The following is a 22,280-nucleotide window of genomic DNA, read 5'->3' as shown; positions in this document are numbered from 1 at the left end:
GAAAATCCCAGTATTTACAAGTAATTACAAACCATTAACAACTACACAGTATTAAATTTTGTGATTACTTTTTACAATAAAGTTATTAGTTCCATGATTTATATCATTACTGTTTATGTGCTCGAGATTTTTTATACAGATAGAAAAATGGTTGGGATCAATGAGGCTCAGTGTTTGGCTAGCTAAGTATAATGGAAGGAGAGAAGACCCAAAATGTTAAGGATATTTGTAAGGCATACCATTAAATTTAAGATGGATATGATGAAGTTCTAGAATCTAGGTCAGGTTCGGTGAGGCAAGATCTGGAGACGATGACCAAGAAAGAATTCTTGAGACATCTCTGGTGCAAAATGGTGATTTATTAAAGCAGGGGGACAGGACCAGTGGGCAGGAAGAGCTGCCCCAGGTTGTGAGGGATGGGAGGTTATGTACAATGCAGTTGGAGGAAGGTAAGGGAAAGGAAGTTTCAATAGAACTTTCATATGCTAAAGAGGATCTACAAGGTACCTGATACCGAGGTCTTGCCTGTGTCAAGGTTGTCTTTCCCTTTTAGCAAGCCATTAACATTAAGGTAATTGGGACATTCTTAAAGAATGTCACATTTGTCCCACCCAGGAGTCCGGTTGAGGGGGAGATTGTGAGGTGTCAGCCTTTTGCTTTATCCTCAGCCAGCCGCCTTCTCCCTCATCAGATATAAAGGAAAACAAGATAAAGTGGACAGATACTGAGAAATAGGAATATCCTTCATTAATTCAACTAATATTTATTGCTTTTTTATTATATCAGAAAATAAGGTGAGGAGAAAAAAAAAGATTGACTTTGGGACTTGAGGTTTGAGCAGATAGCAATCTGAGAAGGATATAAACACACTAATAAAAAACAAACAAACAAACAAAAAGCAAACAAACAAACAAAAAAACCCAACTAAGTTAAACCCTTTGAAGAAGGACTTTATAATCTTAAGATTATAGTGAGGGAATTTGATCCACATAGGGAGTGTCAAAGAAAAAAATTGTACTGGATAGAATTAGACAGGCAAGGAAGACTTCATTCAAGACTATTGCAATAGGGGAGAACTCCGCTCCTTTGAAACCAAAGCAGGAAGTTTTTTTAAAAAGCACTGAAGTGAACTAGTTGAAATATACTGGAGGATTTTAGGGGTGCTATTTGGCACTTACCATAAGTAATGCCCCTACACTTTCATAGAGACTGGTAAATAGGGGAACTATTTCTTGATGATTACATTTCAAAAGAATGGCTCCAAGATCATTGAGACAGACATTCCTGGGTTTGAATATTGACAAGTGTCTGTGAGATTATTTACATTTCAAAGGACTAAAGAAAGAATTCACAATTTAAGTTTTCTAAAGTACATGCTTTAAGAAAAGGTAGGTCAGAGGCTGATAACCAGGAGGAGACCTGTATGAAGGTTAGTTAGGCTGAGGGCAATATTAAAGTTACCTGATTAAATGTCAGCAAAAATATTCCTGAAAAAATTTAAGACTTTAAAGAAGAATGACTGCTAACTAGAAAAAGAATTGATGGTGGAGGAATGTATTGGCTAAGAAATTCCAAGCAAGATCAAAAGTTTTTGCACAGCAAAGGAAACAGTTAACAAAACCAAAAGACAAATGACAGAATGGAAGAAGATATTTGCAAACGACATATCAGATAAAGGGCTAGTGTCCAAAATCTATAAAGAACTTAGCAAACTCAACACACAAAGAACATATAATCCAGTCAAGAAGTGGGCAGAGGACATGAACAGACATTTCTGCAAAGAAGACATCCAGATGGCCAACAGACACATGAAAAAGTGCTCCATATCACTCGGCATCAGGGAAATACAAATCAAAACCACAATGAGATATCACCTCACACCAGTCAGAATGGCTAAAATTAACAAGGCAGGAAATGACAGATGCTGGTGAGGATGCTGAGAAAGGGGAGCCCTCCTACACTGTTGGTGGGAATGCAAGCTGGTGCAACCACTCTGGAAAACAGCATGGAGGTTCCTCAAAAAGTTAAGAATAGAACTACCCTATGACCCAGGAATTGCACTACTGGGTATTTACCCTAAAGATACAAACGTAGTGATCCGAAGGGGCACGTGCACCCGAATGTTTATAGCAGCAATATCCACAATAGGCAAACTATGGAAAGAACCTAGATGTCCATCAACAAATGAATGGATAAAAAAAGTGGTATATATACACAATGGAATACTATGCAGCCATCAAAAGAAATGAAATCTTGCCATTTGCGACAACATGGATGGAACTAGAGGGTATCATGCTTAGTGAAATAAGTCAAGCGGAGAAAGACAACTATCATATGATCTCCCTGATATGAGGAAGTGGTGATGCAACATGGGGGGCTAAGGGGGTAGGAGAAGAATAAATGAAACAAGATGGCATTGGGAGGGAGACAAACCATAAGTGACTCTTAATCTCACAAAACAAACTGAGGGTTGCTGGGAGGAGGGGGGTTGGGAGAAGGGGGATGGGGTTACGGGTATTGGGGAGGGTATGTGCTATGGTGAGTGCTGTAAAGTGTATAAACCTAGCAATTCACAGACCTGTACCCCTGGGGATAAAAATATATATGTTTATAAAAATTTAAAAAAATAAATAAAAGAAAAAAAAATTCCAAGCAGAAGAAAACAGGTACAAAGGCAGCTGAGTCTGTGGGAGACATGAATGATGAGCCATAAACCAAATTTGGAGGAAGCATAGTCACCTTGCATTCCTGGGAAACCTTAGGAGACCAGTATTTCAGGGCAGAAGTGTCAATGGAGTCAAATGCTGCTGAGAGTTCAAGAAAAATTAGGATAAAAATACTGAATTTATTTTTGTAGAAATAATTGGGGACATCAGCAAGAGCTATAAGTGGAGGAATGACAGGGGCTGAAGCTACTTTGAAGTACGCTTTTGAGTGAGTCTAAGCTTAGGAACCAGGGAGGTAAAGAAACAGGATGGAGATTTATTCTTTTTTTTTTTTTAATTTTTTATTTTTTATAAACATATATTTTTATCCCCAGGGGTACTAGTCTGTGAATCACCAGGTTTACACACTTCACAGCACTCACCAAAGCACATACCCTCCCCAATGTCCATAATCCCACTCCCTTCTCCCAAACCCCCTCCCCCCAGCAACCCTCAGTTTGTTTTGTGAGATTAAGAGTCACTTATGGTTTGTTGGAGATTTATTCTTGCAAGATATTTTCTTATGAAAGTCAAGAAGTTACATCATAGTGCAGAGAATGTGGCATTAAATTGTTATTGGTTTTTTCATGTGTGTGTGTATTTTTATTTTTTATTTGAGAGGGTGAGAGAGAGAGAACACGAGCTAGAGGGAGGAGGCAGTGGGCGAGGGAGAAGCACTCTTTGCTTAGGAAGGAGCCTAATGAGGGACTCCATCCCAGAACCCTGGGATCATGACCTGAGCAAAAGGTAGACACTTAATTGATTGAGCTACTCAGAGACCCCAGTTTTGAAAGGTTTTGAATAAAGCTAAAAAGTACCCAGGAAAAGTGCTTGCATGTATTACTCAGTCACTGTTAATCTTTCTAACATGGATATTTCTGTTCTAATTCCACAGTTTTAATGTTACAAGAATTAAACCTATATTATAACATGTTTAATAAAGCATGGATAATTTTTTGGTCCCATACCAAGTGAGCTATGCCTTCTTGTGTATGCCTTATACACAAGCATTTGGGTTTTGACCATTCAGTAATAATGTAGCAATGATATTCTAATTTTAGAATATAGAAAGAAGTGGAGTAATGTTTGTTGCTTTTCTCAGGTTGGAAAAATCAATAAAGTTATTTTTATAATTAGCTTAGGTAGAAATATAAAACATTGATAAAAATCAGCAGTATTATTTGTCATTGCTGCTATGAAAATTAGATACTATATATTCTTATATTTTAATGTAGCAGTTTGCCGCACTGTTTAGTAAAGAAAAATTATTCAATTTAAGTATCATTGTTATTTGTATGGTAATTAAGCTTAAAAGGACCAAAACTTATATTTAATATGCATAATAAACAGAAACATTAGGGTGGTAAATAAACTTAAAAGGTCTTATTATTTATTACTGTACATATTATGGCTTAGAAATGTTAAAGGTAAAAATGTTATGGAATTACAATTGTTAACTATCTTAATATACCAGGTAGTAGGAATTTTAATTTCACACATGAACAAAACTTCAGTGTTTTGAATAAGTTTATAGGCAAACATTTGACTCTATGTTGTTTGTAATTCAAGTTTGTTCTAAACATAAAATATGAGTCTTTCATTTTCTATCAGTCTTTAATCAACAAATATGGCACACACTCAACCAAGCCCTATACTGGATACCAGGCTGCAACCCTGACCCTAACTATAAGACCTAATTAAAGCCTAGAGTTAACCTTGTCATTTGTGGGGCTGATAGGAAAGTAAACAAATAATAAAAAAATAGAAAATCATATGATAGTTGGAAACATATGCAAAATCAAATGGAGAACTAGGGTAAGGGAACCTAAATCTTCCTGGGAAATTCCAGAAAGACTTCACAGAGAAAGCACTGATTGAAATAAGACTTCGTAGAATTCACATTCTTAATTAGAGACTGTTGGGGAGGATAAGAGGAGAAGTTGTCCTTGGGGTATAGAAGTGTGAGAGAACATGGTATGTTCTGATTTTGTTATGGTTTAAGTACAGGATTCTTTGGAGAGAATAACAAATAGTTAAGCAGGAGAAAGATGGTATACAATTCTGTGGCCTAATGCTAAAGTATATAAATGTAGATGTAGAGGTAGCACTAGAGCTAGAGATCTATACTATTTGTTCCTTTCTCTGGAGAACCCTGACCAACACCCTTCCCTCCCTTCCCTTCTCCTGCTCTCCTCCCTTCCTCTCTCCTTTTTTCTCCTCTTCTTTTTTTTCTTACTATTATCTATCTATCTTTCTATCATTGAGAGGAGAATGAGACAAAAGAGGGATGAGTGACAGAGACAGAGAAAGACCAAAAGAAAAAAAAAAAAAAAACACTATAGTAAGAGGGAAAATTATTGGTGAGTGGTCATGAATGGGTAAGATCCTATAATCATGTGATAGCTTTTCTAAGATAATTTTCGGGACAGATACTTGATTATTTCTAATCTGATGTTGATATGATGCTGAACTTTTGGTTCTATAAATTGACTTGGAATCCTTTATTTTATCCTTTAAACTACCCTTGAAATTGGTTTCTCTGGCCTGTAGTATTTGAAAGTGGTTTCTCTAGCATGCAGTCTTGGCTTCCTGTGGATTCATCTGGGCATTGTATTTTCTGGCTTTCCCTCTTCAGATCACGTTGAATCTACACTTTATCCTAGTTTCTAGCCTCAATCCCAGAATACCTATTTAAAAAAGTCAATACTTTCCTTTTTTTGAAGATCTATTTATTTATTTTTTGAGAGAAAGAGGAGAGAGAGAGAGAAGGAGCAGAGGCAGAGGAAGTAGGAGAAAATCCTCAAGCAGCCTCCCTACTGAGTATGGAGCACAATGTGGGGCTTGATCCCAGGACCCTGAGATAACCTGAGCCAAAAGTGACTCAATGAACTGAGCCATGCAGACACTCCTGAACAGTCAGTATTTTCAAATGAAGCAGAGGCACTGTAATTTAAGTAATAAAAATTTGTGTTCTGATTTGCAAACTTAAAGAATGGGTGACAACAGTAATTGAGAATTAGTCTTAGAATCTGACTTTAGGAGGTTTAAGTAAGGGATTCAAGTGAGGAATTCAATATGACATATGTTGGCTGATTTCAAAATTTTGTCTGTGAGGAGACAAAGAGAAGGTAGTAGCTAAAAGACTATTTTTTCCTAATTGTGATTCAACTTATGATGATTGTATACAGAAAGAAAGGAAACTCCAGAAATGGAATATTATATGACTCTGGCAAAATAAAAGATAATGGATAGACTCAGATTCCAGAGGTAATGGCAGTGGCTAAGATACTAAGAATAGTTAGAAGTGTTCGTCTTTGGTGTGAAAACACCTACCTCTCTGCAATCATGGAAAGAAGGGTTGAGTGAGTTGTTAATTCAGCTAAATTTCTAAGTAGAAAGGGAAAAAAAGTTTTATTTTTATGGCCCTCATTTCCTTGTGAAATAAAACTCTTCTAAGAATAAATTACATAACAGGAGTTAGAAGGTTGAAAAGAACAAAATATTTGGAATAGCTTTTGAGAAGAATCACAAAAGTCTAGGGAATAGATACAGAAGTAAACCCAGGAGAGAAGTGATAGAATCAGAGAAGAGGCATTGGTCATGAACTCCATATCATAGTCAATTAAGAGAGTATGTATAGAGAAACCAAGAGAATGAAACAGCAAAGGGACAGGAGATTATAGTAGAATGTACAACTCTTGTACCTGGGATTTTTAGATGTGAGGCTATCTCAGATGATGACTAGTTTAAAAGACTGATCATGGTTCCTAAAATAGACAATGGATGACAGTCCCTGAAATCAACTGGATCCAATGTAGAATGGGTACTATTGAAATTATCAGGAGACAATGACATTTGGGATTGTGGGGAGCCACTGTGATGAATTTTTTAAAGCTGTGCTAAGTGTGTTGAGTACCCAAGAAGTCTGTAGATAAGGCAGGCAAGAATATAGAATATATTCCATATAGAATAGTACAGACAGATGCTATGTGCCTAAGAAAAAGGAGTGAATAATGAGTAATAGTTGAGTGAAATAGTTGAAAGTGACTAAGGAAATATTCAAAGATCTGAGTTTTCCCCAGCTTTTGTACTCAAGAAATACATAGATAGGGGCGCCTGGGTGGCTCAGTGGGTTAAAGCCTCTGCATTCAGCTCAGGTCATGATCCCGGAGTCCTGGAATCGAGCCCCACATCGGACTCTGCTCAACTGGGAGCCTACTCGCCTCCCCTCCCCGCCTCTCTGCCTACTTGTGATCTCTGTCTGTCAAATAAATAAATAAAATCTTTAAAAAAAAATAAGAAAGAAAGAAACGCATAGATAAGCCTAGAATTTGTTTTACTCTCTCCTTGGTCTGAGACTAATTTTGAGAACACTTTATTAGTGGGTTATAGTTCCAATTCCTCCACAGTGTGAGATATGGAGATGTTGGAAAATCTTAAATAAATGTCAGATTATCAGTATGTAAATGATTGCTAGTACAAAAAATGAGAAATTGAGTATATGTATATGCAGATCAACTCTTACACTGGTATAGATCTGAAGAGGATACATCTTTATTAAAGTAAATGATGAATGTATATGCAGGTCAACTCTTACACTGGTATAGATCTGAAGAGGACACATCTTTATTAAAGTAAATGATGACTGAAATCAGAGGAATTGAGTTGGCATTTATAAATGACTAAATTTAAAAAGAAATGTTGATAACAAACAATAGGGGTTTATTATGCAAGCAAAGCATGGGGTTTGTCAGTGAGCCTGAAAGAAAATTTTAGAAGGATCATGTCATGATATAAACAAAGTCTTGTCTTTGTGAAATAAGGGATGTTTACTTAAGTGGATAAAAATGTAGAAGTTTATCTTGCTGTATGCTAAGACTTATGTACTTTATTGTATACAAAGTATGCCTCATTTTATTTTATCTTAAAGATTTATTTATTTGAGAGAGAGAGAGCAAGCATGTGAGCAAGGGTAAGAGCAGAGGGAGAGAGGGAGAGAGAATCTCAAGCAGATTCCCCACTGAGTGCTGAACCCTACATGGGGCTCAACTCGCAACCATGCAATCATGGCCTGAGCTGAAATGAAGAGTCAGTCATCAAACTGACTGAGCAACCCAGGTGCCCTTGGGGGAAAAATAAGGGGGAAAGAATTGAATTAAGGAGACAAAAATATGAGAATTCAGGCTGATATGTAATGGAAACTCAGTAAAAGAAGGAAAGACTACAAAAAAAAAAAAAATCCCCCCCCCCAAAAAAAAACAAAACAGAAGAATTTAAAACTATAGTAAAAGGAAAAAACAGCAACATGGATACTACTTGCTGTGGACTAAACACTTTTGTTCCCCCAAAATTTGTATGTTGAAATCCTAATCCCCAAAGTGAGGATATTTGGGCATGGGGCCTTTAAGAGTTAATTAGGGAATGAGGATGAAGCCCTTATGAAAGGGATTAATGCCATTATAAGAAGTATACTTCAATTTTTTTTTTTTAAGGAAGCACAAAGAACTTTCTTCCTCTTTCTCTATTCTTTGCCATGTGATGATACAGTGAGAATACAGACATCTGCAAGCCAGGAAGAAGACTCTTACCAGACATGGGACTTATCTGCACCCTGACCCTGGAATTCCCAGCCTTCAGAACTCTGAGAAGTAAATATTTGTCATTTAAGGCACTCAGTCATGACATATTTGTTATAGCAGCCTGAACTGACTGACTACTGAGAATGAAATCCATGATAAAGAGAATGAACATGGAAATTAATGGTAAAAATCAAGGGAGAACTCTTGGAAATCATGGAGAGAGATGAATGATATAAGGAACACTGTAGAGATTCATTTTATTAGAGCTTATTTCCAAAGAAGAAGCCAGGACAAGTTGAATATAGTGATAATTTATGGTTTAAAAACAAAAAAGAATTTAAAAACTTTCTGAAGTGAAAAGCAAATTCTTCAGGTTCAAAATTTTCACTGCTTCCAGGCTTAATCAATACAAAGAGAACTAATGTTTAGTCAAATCTTGGTTACACTTTCAAATTTCAAACGCAAAGTAAAATCTTATATACTCAATTAAGGGTTTTTCTCATTCTGCCATTCCACTTAAATTCATACCAAATGACAATAGAGTAGCACAAACAGAGTTGTGGTGGTTGATGTTTGACTCAAGTCTTATATTTTCAACCAAATGATTAGCACATTATTGGAGACAGGCTAGGAAAAACTTCTCAGATATAGCAAAGTTCTGAAAAACCTATAACATAACTTTTGAAGATACATGACTGATAATTTCAAGAAAAGTTGTGTTGAAGTAAAGGTCTGTTGAATTAAAATTCTAAGGAGTGGCTGAGTGGCTCAGTTGAGTAAGCGATTCTTGATTTTGGCTTAGGTCATGATCTCAGGGTTATGAGAATGAATACTTCTGTCCCTCCTGCCATACCCAGTCCAAGATTCTTTCTCTCCCTCTCCTTCTGCTCCTCCCCACTCCACATACACTATCTCTCTTTCTCAAAAAAAAAAAAAAAAAAAAAGTTGAAGCACCTGGGTGGCTGCCTTTGGTTCAGATCATGATCCCAGGGTCCTGGGACTGAGCCCTCCCAATCATGCTCCCTGCTCAGCGGGAAGCCTGCTTCTTCCTCTTCCACTCCCCCTGCCTGTGTTCCCTCTCTCACTATGTCTCTCTTTGTAAAATAAATAAATAAAATCTAAAAAAAACCCTAAAAATAAAAATTAAAAAATGTAATGGCCAATATTGGATCAAATCAAACATGTATAATTAAACCAATTTTATATTAAATACTGAGACACATTTTAGTAAATATTCTAAAATGTTTCTTTTTTTTTATACATGAAAAGCTTTTATAATAAAAGTAATATAAAAACTAGTAAGGAAGGTGAAGATTACTTATTTTTCTTTTTTTCATATTTTTTGAGATATAATTGACATATGTCACTCTCTACACAGTTTAAGGTGTATAGCATAATACTTTCACTTATATGTATTATGAAATAATTACCACAGTAAATTTAGTTAATATCCATCATCTCATATAGATACTAAAAAAAGAAGAAAAGCGTTTTTATTCTTGTGATAACTCTTAGAATGTACTAGTCTCTTAACAACTTTCAAATATACCATATAGCAGTATTAACTATAGTCATTAAGTTGTAGATTACATATTTATTACTTATTTATTTTATAACTGGAAATTTGTACCTAACAATGTATCTTTCTCTAAAATGTTTCTTATGGAGAAAATACAAGTTTAAAAAAATTCAATGATAACAAACTATCTTATAATCTGTGTTAATTTATCACATATAACTGAGCTAAATTACTTACTATATCAGTCTTAAATTCAAAAAGTGTACTTTTGAATTCAATAAGTATAAATTTAACTGCATTTTTTAAGTAAAGTAACCAGTAAGCATTTAATTTATGATTATATCAGTTCTTATAGGTAGAAAAAGAAGAGTACATAAACTACTCACCAAATTGCTCAAAGAAGTCTGTTAGACATAGAACAATGAATGGAGAGGAACATAGTACTAGCAAATTTCATATTTTGTACACTTTAGCAGATTAGGCAGAATTTATGAAAAAATATAAAGTGTATCAGTTATATATATATAATAAAAGTATTCAAATATCTTTTGATATATGTGTTTATGTATATAATCATGTTAGTTTGTAAAAAATCATGTAACTTTTTCTTTGAGGAATAGTTATAATATTGGTCATTTTACAAAGTGGTTCCAAAGTGGTACTTGGAAACAAGGAGGAAATATGTAGTTCCTATCTTATGTACTTCTATAATATTGGCTTTTAAAGTAGTTATATTATTTATATAATATTTTTACATGTATTGTTAAATACATAATAATACTTAGACCAAAATACAAACCATGATACATTCCAAAAGGAAAATGTCAGAGACATAAAACTCTTGTAAGAATAGTGAAAATAGTACAGTTTAGAAAAGACATTCTGACTACAATACTAGAAAAATCATAAATGTCTCCAATATCAGTAAAGAAATCAAAACAGAATTTGTATACTAACAATTTAATACTAAGAAAATGAAAATGAAATGTGATACATTAGAATTATAGAATATAGCCAAAATATATTCCAGATATTTTCTTAGATTTACATATTCCTATGTTAAGAAAAACAGTTTCAACTCATTAAGTAACAAGATCATCAAGAAAACAAATTCGTGAAGAATAGAAGGCAAATAATTAGCAAATATATTTTTATATAAAATTATATTTTAAATTATTAAATAGGAAAAATATAAATTATATAATAGGAATATTAGATTACATGAATTATATGTTTCCTAGGGCTACAGCAATAAACAAAACAAACTGGGTAGGTATAATAATAGAAATTGATTTTCAGATTTGGAAGGTAGAGGTCTAAAACCAAAGTGTCAGTATGGTTGGTTCTTTTCTGGGCTTTGAAAAAAATCTGTTTATGCCTTCCTTCTAGCTTCTGGCGACCTTCTGGTAATTCTTGGTATTCCTTGTTTGTGGGTACATTGCTCCAATCTCTGTCTTCATCTTTACAGGGCATTCTCCTCTTTCTTTTCATGCTGTCTTCTCTCTGCCTGTGTCTGCCACTGTGTCCATATTTCCCTCCTTTCATAAGGATGGTAGTTAAGTTGGATTAGGACCCACTCTAAGGACTTCATTTCAACTTGATGCACCTCTGTTGTAAAGACTCTGTTTCCATATTAGGTCACATTCTGAGTTACTGACATTTAAGATTTCAACATGTCTTTTGGAGGGAACATAATTTAACCTATAAGATGAATGATTATGAGGTTATTTGGGGAATAGAGTAAAAAAGAAGATGTAAATAATTTAATGAAAACACTAAATAATAATGAAAAAGAACATAGTACAGATACAGTGGTTATTAATATATATGCTAAAATGATATGTCATTTATATGTATATATGTATATATTTTAATACAAATAAAAATACAAGAAAAATAACTATAACATTTGTAAATATAAGCTCAAATGTATTTATTGAAACAAATGTAATTCAGGATAAAGTACAAAACCTAGCAGAGTTATAGCTATTACATAGTACTATAAAAGACATTATCCTTTACCCCTAACAAAAGACAACTGGATCTAAGAGTGGGAATTCTTTCCCATTATTTATCTCAAATATTTTATATCTTATAAAAATTTACATTTGTAGAACATTCCCATTAATGCTATCCTTTCATGTATTCAGTAATATACAACTAGATGTGGGACATAGTAATTTTAAATGTCAGAGAAAAAAACTGATAGTACCCTCTGCCATGAAACACACTTCGTATATTTCTTTTTTTAAGGATCAGGTGAATTACATTTCATATACTCTGTTACCAATATAAACTGATGGAAAACACCCCATTTCTTTTAAAAATTGTTTTATAGCATTCATAGTGAAAACCAAAAGAGTTAATAGAAAGAATAAAAACAAAACAACAGTAGAGATCAGTCTCACAAAGAGAGATGTAAAACCTTAAATAAAATGTCACCCAAATTCTGCTTTATATAAAAAAATAAAAATGATACAGTGTATTAATTGTATCTAAATCAAGCAGCCCTAAATTTTTTTAAAAAACACAAAATAAAGGGGGCTCCTGGGTGGCTCAGTGGGTTAAAGCTTCTGCCTTCAGCTCAGGTCATGATCTCAGGGTCCTGGGATCAAGCTCCGAGTCAGGCTCTCTGCTCAGCAGGGAGCCTGCTTCTCCCTCTCTCTCTGCCTGCCTCTCTGCCTACTTGTAATCTCTATCAAATAAATAAAATCTTAAAAGAAAAAACACAAAATAAAGCTTTTTCATCCATTTAGATGCTTAAAATTCAGCATCTATTCTCAGTAAAAGTAAGTTTATTAAAATGATTAATCATATTTATCTAGAATAAAAACAACCAGCCATAATGTTAAATAGAACATGTTAGAGACATTCACAGTAATATCAGGAACAAAGTAAACACATCACTAGGTAAAAGAATAGGTCATCTCTGGGCAAACACATTATGTCATCATCTACCTAGAAAATCTATAAGATCATCTGAAAAAATAAGATGATTTTGAAGAGAGCTTACTAAGTTAACTGATGCAAAAGAAACAGACCTTGATAATATCAGCAATGACTAGTTAATCTCAGAAGTTTGTGGACTAGAATCCTGGCTGAATTTTGAGATGTAAAATTAATTTTGAAAATTAATTTAATTTAATTTAATTCCTCAATTTCTAATTACTTACGAAAATATACTTTAAAATAATTAAAAGCAAAAACAGTGCCTGTGTGGATTGGCCCAAAAGGAAATAAATTTCAAATTAAATTCTACTAGACACATAATAGGATCATGAAATATGGCAAAATCCTGATTTATTGATGGATTGGTCTGCAGTAATTAACGAAGTCCCAGAAATAGCAGAAGAGTATCAAATATCTGTATACGTGGGTATGAAATAGGAATTATTTGGACTTCTTTGCCTTGAACTGTCTCTGAGTCAGTTTATCATCACAGATAACATTTTGTGAGACCTGCATTTTATGACAGGGAACTTACTAAACCAGAAAAATGATGTGAACTTATAAGTACTTTGGTTTCTGGAAAGGGGAGAAAAACAGATATTTGAACCTTTATAAGAACTCCAAAGCAGAAATTTTGCATATCCTTTTTGCTCTTTTTTGTTTCATAATCCTTAGTTCAGGTTTTAAACCTCTAACTAGGAAAATTGAAAAAAAAAATTTTTTTTTTTCTCCCTGAAGTATGCCATGATTGGCTGAGAAATTTTAGAGAAATACTGCTTCTTAGAAGGTATAAAGGGAACATAAAACTGCTTATTCTGTTGTAGAAGAATAGACTCTATGGCAAAAGCTCCAATTATGCATAATCAAGAATGTATTTTAATCAATTTTAAAGAAAGGTTTATTCTTCCACTATTTTTTTTCTAAAGTTTCAGTCATCTGATTGAAAAAGAAGCTGCCCTTTTTTTTTTTTAAGATTATTTATTTATTTATTTGACAGACAGAGATCACAAGCAGGCAGAGAGACAGGCAGAGAGAGGGGAGGAAGCAGGCTGCTCATTGAGCAGAGAGCCCAATGCGAGGCTTGATCCCAGGACGTTGGGATCATGAACTGAGCCGAAGGCAGAGTCTTTAACCCACTGAGCCACCCAGGTGCCCCGAAAAAGGAGCTTCTTTAAAATAGATTAAGAATTCTCAGAAAAAAAGTATGAAAATAATAAAATGATTTTATAAAAATTATATATAATTATAAAAGAATAATTATTTATAAATAAATAAAATAATAAATACAATAAAAATTAAGAATTATCAGAGAAATTTCTGATATATTGAGTTTTCTAAAGAAGAATTCAATATTTTGAGGCCACCAATTATGTATGAAAAGTCTCTTACAAGATGGTCAGCAAGTGAGGACTCTGTGGTTATATATTCAGAGGAGTTGTGAGAGATGGGCAGTGGAGTGAAGGATTGAAGCTGAGGGGCAAGCATTAGAATGAAATGGGTAGAAAATAACATTTTGGCTAATCTTCATGAAGAAGGGATTGTAAAAGTAGTTTTCTATGACTTTTTTTTCTTTTTAATTCTACATGCAAAAATTTTCCTAAGTAAAAAGATTAATTTTAAAGATATGAGTTGCTTGCAGTGGCATTTGTTCACAGAATACTTGATTTGATTTTAGCTCTTAATTTGACCACTTAGAATTACCCAGTGAAAATATTCTTATTTATTTTGATACTGTTATTAAATGAAAATAAGATATCAAGAGATTTTCTAATACTATGTGTCAGTGTCAGGAACTATATTTTACTTTTATACCTTTTAACATCATATGATTAATTGTCTTGAAAGTTTAGAGACATTCATGATTCAAGTAAGGAGAGACTAAAGTACAAAATACAAGTAGACTATTAAGTCCTAGGCCAATAAGAATCATTTGGTTATAAAGGATGCATTTCCGTAGATAATAATTCTCCTTCCACCTTTTCTAAAATGATCTCCAAATTTGACTATAAAAGATGCCAGATTTTTCCAATATTTCTCTTAGATCTTTACAGGGAACTAGGAAACAATTACATAGATATAATGGAAAAAACAAACATTTTATGGATTGAGCAGGATGATCATGTCTTTTAGAAATGTACCTTAGGCTGTTTTGTATACTTTATCGCCGATTTCCATGCTCTATAAATTATAGTTGACTATTGTAATTTCACTATTTTTTTTTTTAATTGTATTCAGCAGAAGAAGAGGAGTGACCTTCTATCCTTACATTGTCATCCTGGTCATGGGACAGGACATTTCATAGACAAAGTCAAGGCTCATGTGAGAAGGATGGATGGTCTCCGAATAGTATTCAGACTTTCTAGTGTACTCTACCACCTTCATCTCCCAACCACACTCCCAGAACAGGATCAGTTGCGCAAAGATGCCACAACCTAGTGCCATCATTTCACACATGGAGCTTATTTTGTTCCCTTCTTTTGCCTTTGTCTTTCTAGTTTTTGTTGTGTTTCAAAAATGTTCCATTACATAACATAATACAGTGAACACTCACATATCCTCTACTTAAGTGTAAGAATTAATATTTTACCATATTTGCTTCATAGGTGATTGTAAATGGATATTAGATTTTTATTATTTACAAATCATTTAAAGGTAGTTGCAGTCATCATGGTCCTTCACAATACAATGTAACATGCTTCTCTTCAAAACAAACAAACAAACAAACAAACAAAACACATTTTCTGGAGTGCTTGGATGCCTCAGTCAGTTAAGCATCTGAATCTGGCTCAGGGCATGATCTCAGCATCCTTGGATAATGACTGGTGTCCATCCAGTCCCAAGTTAGGCTTCTTACTTAGCAGGGAGTCTGCTTGTCCCTCTGCCTCTCCCCCTACTTGTGCTCTCTTAAATCAATCAATCAATCAATCAATCAATCTTAAAAAAAAAAAACTTTTCTTACAGAATTGCAATACCATTATTAGAGCCCAAGAATTTAAGTAATTTCTTATTTTAATGATCTCCACATGTTTTGATTGCCCCAGTTATTCCAAAATCCTTTATAACATTTTTATAATCAGGATCTAATCATAGTTTATATAATACATTTAATTATGTCTTTTTTAAGATTTCAGCTTTATTGAGGTATAATTGATCTATAAAATTATCAGATGAGTAAAGAATACATCATGCTGATTTGATATACATTGTGAAAAGATTCCTCTATTTCAGTTAATTGACATGTCCATTACCTATATATTTGTCTTTTGTTTGTTTGTTTTGGTGAGAATGTTTAAGATCTATACTCAGTAATCTGAAGCATATAATACAGTATTGTTGACTGTAATCACTATGTTCTACATTATCTCCAGAACTTACTAATCTTATAATTGCAGATTTGCACCCTTTAATAAATATCTTCCTAACTCCTCACCTTCCAGAACAGGGTAACCACTGTCTATTCTGTTTCAGCTTTCTTAGATTCCACAAATAAGTGATAACATACAGTATTTATCTTTCTCTATCTGACTTTTATCTCAGTTGTCATCATGCTCCCAACCTTTATCCGTGTTACCACAAATAGCAGGATTTCCTTCTTTCTCATGGCCGAATAATATTCCATTGTGTAAATATATTACATCTTCCTTATTTATTGGTTGATGGACACTTCAGTTGCTTATATATCTTCATTATTGTAAATGGTTGTGATGTGAGAGTGCAGCTATGTCTTCAATATCCTATTTTCATTTCTTTTGTATGTACAACCAGAAGTGAGATCATATGGTAGTTCTATTTGTATTTTTCTGAGTGAAACTTGCACACTATCTTTCACAGTGCTGTACCATTTTACATTCCCACCAACAGTGCACAAGGGGTCATTTTTCTCCATATCCTTGCCAAAACTTGTTATCTGTTTTTGTGGGTTTTTTTTTTTTTTTTTTTTTTGATGATAGCCATTCTGACAGATACAAAGTAATACATCATTGTGGTTTTGATTTGCATTTTCATGGTGATTAGTGATGTTGAACACCTTTTCATGTACCTGTAAGCCATTTGTATGTCTTATTTAGAAAAATATCAATTCAGTTTCTCTGTCCATTTTTTAAATCAAATTGTTATTTTGCTATTGAGTTGTAGGATTCTTTATGTATTTTAGATATTAATCTCTTATCAGACATATGATTTGCAAATATTTGTCTCATTCTGTAGGTTTCCTTTGTTATGCAGAAGCTTTTTTAGTTTGAATAGTTCCACTTGTTGATTTTGCTTTTGTCTTTGGTTTCAGATCCAAAAAACCATTGACAAGACCAATGTCAAGGAGATTACACCTGTTTTCTTCTAGGAATTTTATTGTTTTAGTTCTTACATTTAAGTCTTTAATTCACTTTAAGTTGGTTTTTGTGTACTGTATAAGAGAGGGTCTAGTTTCATTATTTGCCCATGCCTGTCCTGTTTTCCCAACTTAATTATTGAAGAGAATATTTCTGTGTTATATATTCTTGGTTCCTTTTCATCAGTTGATTGAACATATATGCAAAAGTTTCTTTCTGGGCTCTGTATTGTTTTTTTTCATTGTATGTGTCAGTCTATGATAATACTATGCTGCTTTGATTATTATAGTTTTGCAATATAGTTTACAATCAAGAAGTGTAATGCTTCCAGTTTTGTGCTTCTCTCTCAAAATTGCTTTGATTCTTCTATGTCTTTTGTAGGTTTGTTTTTAGGATTGTTTTTAATCTATTTTTGTGAAAAATCACATGGGGATTTTGATAGGGATTGGACTGAATCTGCAGATTGCTTTGTAGAGTATGGATGTTTTAACAATACTTATTTTTCCAAAATACAGAATTTTTCCAAAGTACAGAAAAGTACAGAATACTTTCCATCTGTTTGTGTCTTAAATTTCTTTCATTGATGTTTAATAGTTAGTGTTCCACGTATAGATCTTTCACCCACCTGGTTAATTTTGTTCCTAAGTTTTTAATTTTATTTTTTGTTACTAATGTAAATGAGATTAATCTCTTAATTTTTCTTTCTGACAGTTCCTTTAAGGCACAGGTATAGAAATACAACTGAATTTTATATATTGATTTTACATTTTATATTTTGAAAATTTACCAAATTTGTTTATTAGTTTAACAGGTTTGGTGGAGATTTTAAGATTTTATATGTATCGCATCATGCCTTTTGTCTTCTTCTTGCCTGATTGCTCTGGTGAGATCTTCTAGTACTGTGGAATAAAAGTGATAAATTATGCGTGTAATTTTCTTGTTCCTGATCTTAGAGGAAATCCTTCATCTTTTCACCATGTAGTGTGTTAGCTGCAGGCTTATCCTGGAGAGCCTTTATTATGTTAAAGTACGTACCCTCTATACCCACTTTGTTAAGTGCTTTTATCATAAGTGGATGTTGAATTTTGTTAAATGCTTCTTCTGCATCTATTGAGATTATCATATGTTTTTTATCCTTCATTTTGTTAATGTGATATATTACATTAATTGACTTGCAGATGTTGAACAGTCCTTTCATCCTTGGAGTAGATTCCACATGATCATGGTGTATGATTCTTTTTTTTTTTCCCCTTAAGATTTATTTATTTATTTTAGAGAGAGAGCACATGTTTAAGTGGGGGAGGGGAGGATTGGCAAAAGGAAAGGGAGAGATCCTCTAGCAGACTCCCAATTGAGCACACAGCCCAACATGGGGCTTAATCCTAGGACTGGAGAATTATGACCTGAGCCAAAATTAAGTTGCTGCTTAACCAACGGAGCCACCCAGGCACTGTTGATTCCAGTTTACTAATGTTTTGTTGAGGACCTTTATGTCTATGTTCATTAGAGATATTGGCCTGTAATCTTTTCTTGCACTATTCCTGTCTGTTTTTGTTATCAATGTAATGATGGCCTTGTAAAATGAATATGGAAGTGTGCTTCCTAGTTTTTGGAAGAGTTAGAGAAGGACTAGTATTACTTTGTCTCTACATGTTTAGTAGAATTTGCTTGTGAAGCCATCTGGTCACTTTTATTTGTTAGGAAGTTTTAATTTCTGATTCAGTCTCCTCACCAATAACTGATTTCTTCAGATTGTCTATTTTTTTTTTTAATAATTGAGTTTTGGTAGTTTGTATGTTCCCAGGAATTAGTCCATTTAGTCTCAGTTGTCCAATTTTGGGGTGTATGATTGATCATAGTAGTCTCTTATAATTTTTAATTGCTCTACTATCTTGTAATGTTTCTACTTTCATTTCTAATTTTAGTTGTTTAAGTCCTCTTTTTTTTCCTTGGTGAATATAAAAAAGCTTTTCTATTTTGATTATTTTAAAAAAATGTAGTTTCACCTATTTTATTTCTTTTTAGTCTCTATTTCATTTATTTCTCCTCTGATCTTTGTTATTTATTTCCTTCTACTAACTTTGGGATTTGTTCTCCTCTCTCTAGTTCCTTTATTTTTTCTTACTTGAAATATTTTATGACTTATAAAACATAACAGAATTGGAAAAAAATGAGTAACAGCATAACTTTAAACATTATAGAACAATATTTTTACTTCTAGCTTATGTAGTGCATAGATGTGAAATAGAGATTAAAGAAGCAATGGACGGACAAATAAATAAAGAATTTTTTTTTAAATGGAGACATTTAAAGATTTCAAAACCTACAAAGAGATTAATTAAAATTTTGTTTAGAAAAATTGCCACTGTTCTTCTTTGTAAATGCATACTGTCGTTATCTTTCCACCAAACCACAAAGGGCAGATTTTAAAACTAGATGTGCTAATCTCTCATAAGCATCACAAAATAATATATTGTGCATGTATTTTTCAAAAGATTTTATTTATTTATTTGAGTGAGAGAGATATATAAGGAGCATGGGGAGGAGCAGAGGAAGGGGAGAAGCACACTCCCCATTGAGCAGAGAGCCAGATGAGGGGCTTGATCCTCGGACTCCAGGATCATGACTTGAGCCTAAGGCAGATGGTTAACCAATCAAGCCACCCAGGCACCCCCACATATTTTTTTTCAAAGTGTGCCATCTTAGAATTTAATACCTTAAAAGATTGTCCATGGTTTCTTAAAGTGTGTAGGTGGCTATAAAATTATCAGTGGTATATCTTCACCATTTGATCAATATACCCTCAAAATAAAATACTATTTTATTGTTTATATATGTAAAATGTATTTAAAAATTTATCACTGCCTCTGTATATCCCATACTCACCATTAACTGGGACACCTAATTAAATACATCAGGTAAAAATATCTCCAGGGAAATCTTGTTTAAGTGTGTGCATTGCAATTGTTAAAAGAAAATATTCAATGCAATTCATATAATTCAAAAAATAATAAAAATATAAGCAAGCAGAATCATAGTGTAATGATAACTATCCTACTCCATTAAACATCTCTAGTACCCACATGGACAATAATAATAAAGAAAGCAATATGCTGTGAATTCAGGCATACACATAATTTTTGAAAATAATTCAAACCTATATGTTATTATGTAACTGTTAACAAACAAGTTTACATTATAATACTCTGCCAAATAACATTGTATCTGGAGTATTTTATGAGTTGTGGAGGAGTAGCAATACTATGGTACTCAGAAAGAAAAACTCCACACACATAAAAAAAATCAAAGAATATATTTTAAATTATCAGAATTAATAAAAGCTATAATGAGGTTTGTTCAGATTTTCAGGAAAATAATATTGGAAAATAAAGGATTTATTTTTATTTTAGTATTTTGATCTTTAGAAGTAGTGAGTAGGCAATTGCTTCCTCTCTAGTTTAGCATTAAGTAATTGTCTAGTGAATTTGTAATTATAGACAGATAACAAGGTAATACATGTGAAAATGTTGAGAGACTTAATATGCAAATGGAAAATGGCTAAACATATACAGAAATACAACTCCGGGGGTGCCTATGTGGCTCAGTTGATTGTGTGTGACCCTTCATTTTTTGGCTCAGGTTGTGATTTCAAGGTCCTAGGATCGAGCTTTGCATTGGGCTCTGTGCTCAGTATGGAGTCTACTTGAGGTTTTCTCTCCTTCTCTGTTCCTCTACCAGTTCTTTCTCTAAAATAAATATAAATCTTTGAAAAAAAGGAAGATAAATATAACTCTGGTCCATAATCTGCTGCAAGCAGCCCAGGAAACTCACCTTTGTACAGTAACCACCTCAGGAATCTAATTTAGTAATCTGTAAATCAGACCTGCAGGGATTCAGACCATCACCTCTAGCAACAATCCAGAAAGTCAGACAATAATCCTGTAATGACTGACCTCAGGATCCAGACCTGATTAACAACTGACAGCTTCTCTAACTTTTATACCAGCTTTCAACTATGATGAACCAGAGAAATCCAAGTATGTACCTCTAACCTATCATGTAGGATGCCCCACTTCTACTTAGCCCATTTATACTTTCCCCATGCTAACAGCCTCCAATCAGGTTATACTCGAATCCATCCCCTTTTTCTACTCTTCTAGGCTTTCTCATTCCTCTGCCCATTATATTGTTGGGAAAAATATTACCAGGTCTAGAGAAAGGAGGTTAGTGAAATACTATTAGAATCTGCCATTTACTCTCTTAGCTTCTTCATTATCATTCAAGGCATCTTCTTACCCAAAATGCTCCCTGTCTCATCATCTATGGAATTCCACTGTGGCTGTTTTCTTGTATCTGCAAATTATCAGTTCTAATATAAATGTCTTCATTCTTTCTAATTGGTAAATAATGTAACTCTATTCTGTTTTCTACTTTGTTCTTTTCAAGAGTCAGCAAAGTATTCTGGTGTTTTGAACCAGGTGGTAATTAACTTCTGCTTTCCGTAGTCAGACATTTGCTTTCCTGAATTTCTATAATTAGCTCATTTAAATGACCTCAAATGGGATACTGGGTGGCTCAGTCGTTTAAGTGCCTGCCTTTAGCTCAGGTCATGATCTGGGAATCCCAGGATCAAGCCCTGCATCAGGCTCCCTGCTCAGTTGGGAGTCTACTTCTCCCTCTCCCTCTCCCTGTGGGCTTTTGCTCATGCTTTCCCTTGTGCTCTCTCTCTCTCTCTCAAATTAAAATAAAATAAAGATGACCTCAAATGTTGGCTGTAGAATGCCTTTATGATTCTCTCTCTTTTTAAAATTTATTAATTAATTTATTTATTTTGAGAGATTGTGAGAGCAGGTGGGAAGGTGTAGAGGAAGAGGGACAGAGAGAATTTTAAGCAGTCTCCCTGTCCACTGCATGAGCCTGACATGGGGCTTGATGGCATGATTATGAGATCATGACCTGAGGTAAAATGAAGACTCACACTTAACTACTAACTGAGCCACCCAGGTACCTCTGTGATTCTCTTTGAAATTCAATGTTGTAGTAAAAGAGGACTACCAGTGCCTCAGGCTTGCAGAAAGAATGTAGATCTAGGACAATATCATTTGAAGCTTGTTAGGACTGAAGCTTTATTTATTTATTAACATAAAAAAAAGTATCAGGTTGCAAAGGGCCTTAAAAATAATCTAATCAAAACTCTAAT

General features: G+C 33.7%; 1 long non-coding RNA gene across 3 annotated transcripts in view; it reads left to right on the top strand.

The window, feature by feature from the left end:
- LOC309870794 overlaps positions 1 to 22,280 on the top strand; it is a 122,492-nt gene that overhangs the window by 7,347 nt on the left and 92,865 nt on the right. The window contains exon 2 of one of the 3 annotated variants that reach the window (XR_014314820.1): positions 14,991 to 15,071. The exons of the other annotated variants lie outside the window; for them this stretch is intronic. This is a non-coding gene — a long non-coding RNA (uncharacterized lncRNA). The remainder of the gene's footprint in view (positions 1 to 14,990; positions 15,072 to 22,280) is intronic. 3 annotated transcript variants of the gene reach the window in all.

Source organism: Mustela nivalis, assembly GCF_964662115.1.
Source record: "Mustela nivalis genome assembly, chromosome: 8".
Taxonomy (NCBI): Eukaryota; Metazoa; Chordata; class Mammalia; order Carnivora; family Mustelidae; genus Mustela; species Mustela nivalis.
The sequence above is the reverse complement of the archived record's forward strand: the minus strand, read 5'-3'. Positions and strand labels throughout refer to the sequence as shown.